This window comes from Corapipo altera, unplaced genomic scaffold (assembly GCF_003945725.1).
Source record: "Corapipo altera isolate COAL_440 unplaced genomic scaffold, ASM394572v1 75, whole genome shotgun sequence".
NCBI lineage: Eukaryota > Metazoa > Chordata > Aves > Passeriformes > Pipridae > Corapipo > Corapipo altera.
This window is the reverse complement of record NW_020884887.1, coordinates 13,707,380-13,713,379: the sequence shown is the minus strand read 5'-3', so window position 1 is coordinate 13,713,379 and position 6,000 is coordinate 13,707,380.

The window sequence follows — 6,000 nt, the reverse complement described above, 5'->3', positions numbered from 1 at the left end:
GGAATCAGGAGGTAAGAGGAATGTAGCTCCCTTCCAAAATCAGGACTCTGGTGCTGGGGGTGTTGTTTGGGTTGTGGGTGCCCTGAGAAACGAGCCCTGGGGGTGTCTGTGAGCTCTGCTGGTGTGTGCAGTGGTGGGATGGAGTTTCCCATAGTGGTGGGATTTTGGCATTTCCCTAAACCTTGGGATGGTGTTTCCCAGCTAAACCCACTCTGCTGCACATCAGATGCAGTGTTTTCCCTCAGGAGTAGCTGCTGTACATTCAGATGTAATAAAGATTAAAATAATTGACTGCCTGTGCTTGTATTTAAAGTGGTGCTTCATAATGCTGACACTGAGCAGGAGGAGAAAATGCAGAGGTTAAAACAGTGCTGTTACACTGGGTCATTAGCAGCCCTGCAATGAGCTCTGGAGGGTCAGATCGATGAAAGGGAGTTTTTCCTGGGAGACAGGCAGATCAAAAAGCAAAATAACAGAGCTGCAGCCATAACTCCCGGGAAAATGATTCTCAGGAGGGAGATGCTGTGTTTGTTCAGGACCCTGCTGCTGTTAGAGCAGGACACCAGCCAGACATGTGGGAATGGACCTGCTGTGTGCTCTGCCTCCATCCAAGCATCTCCCTGTGCAGGCTGGAATGCAGCACCCTGCAAGAGAGAAAATTCCCTGCAGAAGACAAGGTATCACAACCCCTTCCAAGAATGCTCAGCTAAAAATAGGTGTTTGTTGTATGGGATACCACAAATAACACTCACAGTGCACAGAGGGACCGGCAGGCGGGGGATGAATTCCTGCCCTTAGTTAGAAAGCAGGATCAATAAAGCCCTTCTAAAAGAGGGAAATCAGCAATTTTTGCAGCTCCAGCTTTAAATTTAGTAAGTCTGGGGGATAAAGCACAGCAGCAAGGATGTTCTTGTGCCCTGCATTCCCAAAACCAGCTTTAGTCAGGTGCCATGCTGGGGGACACAGGAGTCCAGGGCACCCAGAGAGACCTTCACACAGCCCCCTGAAGGGCTGCTTCTGGAGAGCCATGGGAACAAGGTGCTTCCAATCAGGATTTTAAATCCAACACGCAGAGAGCAGCTCTGGAGCAGCACAGGGCCAAGCAGCATCACTGTGTTGCCAGAGGCAGGCTGGGGACACACATGCCCTGTGCCACGAGCATCACCTGCTTGGCACTAGCTCTTCTCCAGTAGCAAAAGGACTCATGGCTGATTTTTTAGGCTTTCTGAGGCACAGTCCAGCCACAGGGCAGCAGCACATTTATTGGCGTGGCAAGAGCCAGACATGTGCCAAGCCGTGGGGACTCAGGTCACTGCTCTGATCTGAAGCCTGCAAGCATCTCCCCAGTCCTATGTGTGTGCTAGACAACAGCTCTAAAACTGGCTCAGACAAATACAGCAGGAGGAGGAAGGAGTATAAATAGCCAAGCTGCAGGAGCATGGGCTGGGAGCAGTGTGGGCATGGCATGGCACTGGCACAGCCAGAGCCAGGGTGTGCTGAGAGTGGCTGTGCCTCCCCCACACCACCAGCAGCCACAGCCCCTCTCTGCATCCCACCAGCCCACCTGACAGGCATCTGCAGTGTTTTCCATCCCAAGCACTGGAAGAGAGTCAGTGACTGAGGTGTCACTGCTGCCCCTGGCTCAGAGCTGCCTGTTAGAAAACATGAGCTGAGATTTGAAACTTGGTGTAACTCTCTGCTTCCTCATGGGGGAACACAGGATGCCCCTATAATACGACTGCTCATTGCCTTTTTTTTTTATACTTTCATAAAGTCCTTGGCTTACCTGGGGATTCCCACCTCCTGACAATTAAGTGGACAACATCTGCTTGAGCAAACAGAATTACCTTACACTGAGGAATGGGCCAAGGGCAGCACTGCCTGGCAGCCAGAGGAAACGTGCTGGGACCCTCACAGAAATCACATTTCAGCTGATTTTTCAGTCTGAGGGTGGTTGCTGGCTGCAGGAGAGCTGAGATGCCAGGGGCTGGCAGCAGTGAACTTGTCAGGCATTTACAAACTCAGTTTGCCTTTTTGGTTTCTGTATGTATCAATGAGAGGGGTTTGTTGGAAATGAGGGAACCAGGGGAAAGGTTTGCTGGTTGGGGCTGTGTGGGCCTGAAGGGCTGTTCTGATGGGGTAAATAAGAAAGGAATTGGTTCATTGCTGAATGGCTGGAAAGAAACAGGAGTCAATTTGCAGCAGCAAATGAAACATCTCCCAGACTCAGCCCTCAGCTAAATCCAGATGGAATGAGCATCCACAGCCCTCAGAAGGGAAGCAGCAGGAGCAGGGGTCTTGCTGGCAAAACATCCCCATTCCTTCTCTTCACTTTCTGCCTCTTTGCCTTTCCCAGGGGGATGTGTGGGGCTGTGACTGTGTCCCCCTGTAGGGCTGCTCCCCCTGAGGATGCTCCCTCGGGAGCTGGTACAAGTGGAAACCCAGCCACAGGCAGCAGCTTCATTTACATTTTACTCTGAGAGTTTGACTCATCCCTACCTGAAAGTGAGAACTAAACCCTCGGCAGGAGGACGGGTGACACCTGAAACAATGAAACCCAGGGGAGGTTTGAACCCACACGAGGAGCTGGGGGCAGTGGGGAGGCTGTGGAGAGGCTGACACTGGGTCACTGCCTGGAACCTCTGATGGGCACACCTCTGCTCCCAAGCCTGGTTTCCCACAGGTGCTGCAGCCCCTTTTAGGATGCTCTTAGCTCCAATCTGAGCAAGAGGATTGACAGGCTCAGATCCTCCACAGAGGAATGAGTTTTTCATCCTGTGACACCATCAAACATAAACCTAAAGAAAAGCTGTGACTGAAACACTGCTGTCCCCAGCCCAGTCCAGCTCAGCCCTGCTCCTCTCATCACTGGCCCAAGTCCCCCAGCCCACATGCTGGTTTTGCTCCCCCTCCCTGAGTGCCCCACACATCTGAGTCCTGCTGCAGTTCAGTGCACAGTTACGACCCAAATTATCAAGGCAGAGAACATAATAACTCCCTCCTAACTGAGACAAGGAGCCATGGTGCTGCCTGTTCCAGGCAGGGCTCAAGCCCTGCCTTTCTTACTCCCTAGGGCCATCATCTGCTCTCAGCACAGTTTTCGTAGAATCACAGAATGGTTTGGGTTGGAAGGACCTTAAAGCTCATGTATCTCATCCAACCCTCCTGGCATGGGTGGGGACACCTTCCACTAGCCAAGGTTGCTCCAAGCCTCATCCAATCTGGCCTTGGACACTTCCAGGGATGGGACATCCACAGCTTCCCTGGGCAACCTGTGCCAGGACCTCCCCACCCTCACAGGGAAGAATTTCTTTCTAATATCTAATATAAATCTACCCTTCTTCAGCTTAAAGCCATTCCCCCTCTCCCTGTCACTCCATGCCCTTGTCAGAAGTCCCTCTCCAGCCTTCTTGCAGCCCCTTTAGGTACTGGAAGGGTTTTGGCACCTTCACCTGGGGACGGAGAGGAAAGCAGAGGCATCACTTGGCGGCACCGAGAGCATCATCTTCCCCGCGAAACACATGAGTCATCTCCGCAGCACACAGCCGGTGTCAGCCCGAGCCGCAGGATCCCACCCGCTGCCGGGGGGAGCCGCCAAAACGAGCCCCAGACGAGCGCCTTTGGCTTCCCGGCAGCGCCCGGCCCCTTCTGCCTTCCTTCCCCCCCGCCGCCACCTCGGCAGCCCCCGGCTCTGCTCCAGAGGATGCTGCCTTTCTCAAGGCTGGGGGTTTTTTTTTGCGGTCGATCTGGGCCAGCTGGCTGCAGGAACACAAAGCGGGGCTGATCTCCCTCCCTGCCGCAGCTCTCCGGGCAGCCCGTGTTGGGTCTGATGCCGTGCAGAGGGGTTTTGCTCCCCTCCCTGCTGCACGCCCCCCCTGCGCTGGCTGCTGAGCACCTTCCCACCCCAGCAGCGAGGACAGCCACAGGGATGGGGGCAGGGATGAGGACACGGATCCCCAAGGCGTGCCAGGATGCCCAGCACTGTTACAGCACGAGGACCAGCTGCTCCCCTGTGCTCTGTGTGAGCAGTGCTCTATGCTTAATGATGGAAACACTGTGAAGATGTCACCACAATAGTTTTATGACTTCTTGAGTCTAATTTGATGGCAAAGTGTCACTCCAGGCCCACAGGCAGGTGGTTACACTGCAGAACACACCAGACCCACCACTGCTCCTCCAAATGACATGTGCCCATCCTGGTGACTCGCCACCCAGCAAGCTGGTGGGTGAGAGATAGGCTGGACCTGGCAAAATAAATTCATAAATAAATAAAACCTTCATGAAAAAGCAACACTCAGCCTGCCGTGTGTGGCATTTGCCCCAGCCCACTCCAGCTCTCCCAGACCTGCCACCACTGGGAGGGACAGCAGAGGTGACCCAGGGTGACACTTGGCTGTGCATGGAGGAGCAGTTTTGTGGTAGCAGCACGTGGGAATTGCTCTTTCCTGCAGGAATATGAGGCCCCAGCAAGGTCACTGACAAAGGTCCTGATGATGAACACCCCACTTGTGCATGTTCCAGCCTGGGCACTGCTGCCTCCAGGCAGGCATCCCAGTGCCAGGAAAGCATTTTTGGGGAAGTGCAGTGCCACTGGGTTGGTTTGAGCTGCCACGTGGATCACACCGAGTGCCTGCAAAGCAATTTCATCTCCTGGGATGGTCTGGGATCAGCTGAGGAAACTGTCCCACTGCCCATGGTGGTGCTTGCTGTGCTTGTGGAAGGGCAGCTCTGCCACAGCTCCCAGTTTTGGCACGTTCTGTGAGCTCCACAAGAACCACTATTTCAGCAAACAATCCAGCAGAGCACAGGGTGGGGAAATGCTGAAATTCGTGGGCTCTTGTCAGGTACAAACCCTGCCTGGCTGCACAGCAGCTACTTCCCAGGTGGTTAATGCAGGGAAATGGTGAAAATAAATAAAAAGAAGCATTTGCTGTAGAGATGGAGCAGAATTCACCCAGTGGAGGCAGAGCCCCCTGTTTCAGCTGCCCAGGAGCTGCTGCATCCCTGGCTCAGAGACAAAAAGCACTTGGAGATCTTTTTTGGATAAAGGCATGGGCTGCTTAAGCCAGAGGGAAATGGGTGTTTTCAAACAGGGCCTGAACTTCTTCTGGAAGTAATTGCAGGCACTCGGTGTCGGAGCAGCAGGCACAGATGGAGGCTGGGAATAATCCAGCCAGAATAAAAGAGCCCAGCCTGAGCAGGAGGGAGTTCCACTGCATGTGATGCTTAAACTGTAAATGTCCCCCACCCACCTGCAATTCCCCTCTCTGGCTTTCCCAACACAGATCTGAACCCTGATGGGAAATGCCTTTAAAACACAAACATGTCCTAACACCTGTTCTAATGTTTCCTACCCTGCTCCTGCTGAGAGGAAAACAACCAAACCAGGCCCGATGGCACCAACCACAACCAAAAAGCAAACCTGTGGGGAAGCTGTTGGGTTAAAGAGCATCTCCTTATGCAGCTCCCACCTGCAGGCACAGAAACTGCTCAGGCATTACAGCTGAGCATCCCATCAATGCCAGCACCCACATTTACCTGGAACCAAAAAGGTTTTTAGTCCTATAAAAGTATCTTACAGGCATGTCTGTACTGAATAGCTTGAAATATCTATATATGAACATCTATATAAATAGATATCTATAGATAGATAGCTATATAAATATAGTTTTCCACCCATAGATATTCAAGATCTTGAATATCTATAGATGAAAAACTGTATTCCCAGAATTTAAGGTTGAAAAACCCAATTCCACGTGGGAAGAGAGAGAGGTATTGACTGAGTTGGACTCTGTGATCCTTGTGGGTGCCTTCCAACTTGGAATATTCTGTGATTCTGTGGGACACCAGCCATCACCAAGGCTCAGCCTTGGGCTGCTCCCAGTGCAAGGGGTCCCTGCACTCCTGTGGCAGGTGCTCACCCTGGACAGGGACCATCCTCTGAACTCTGCTTCCAGGGAAATGTGATATTGGCAGCTACCAAGAAGGGAGATTACACAT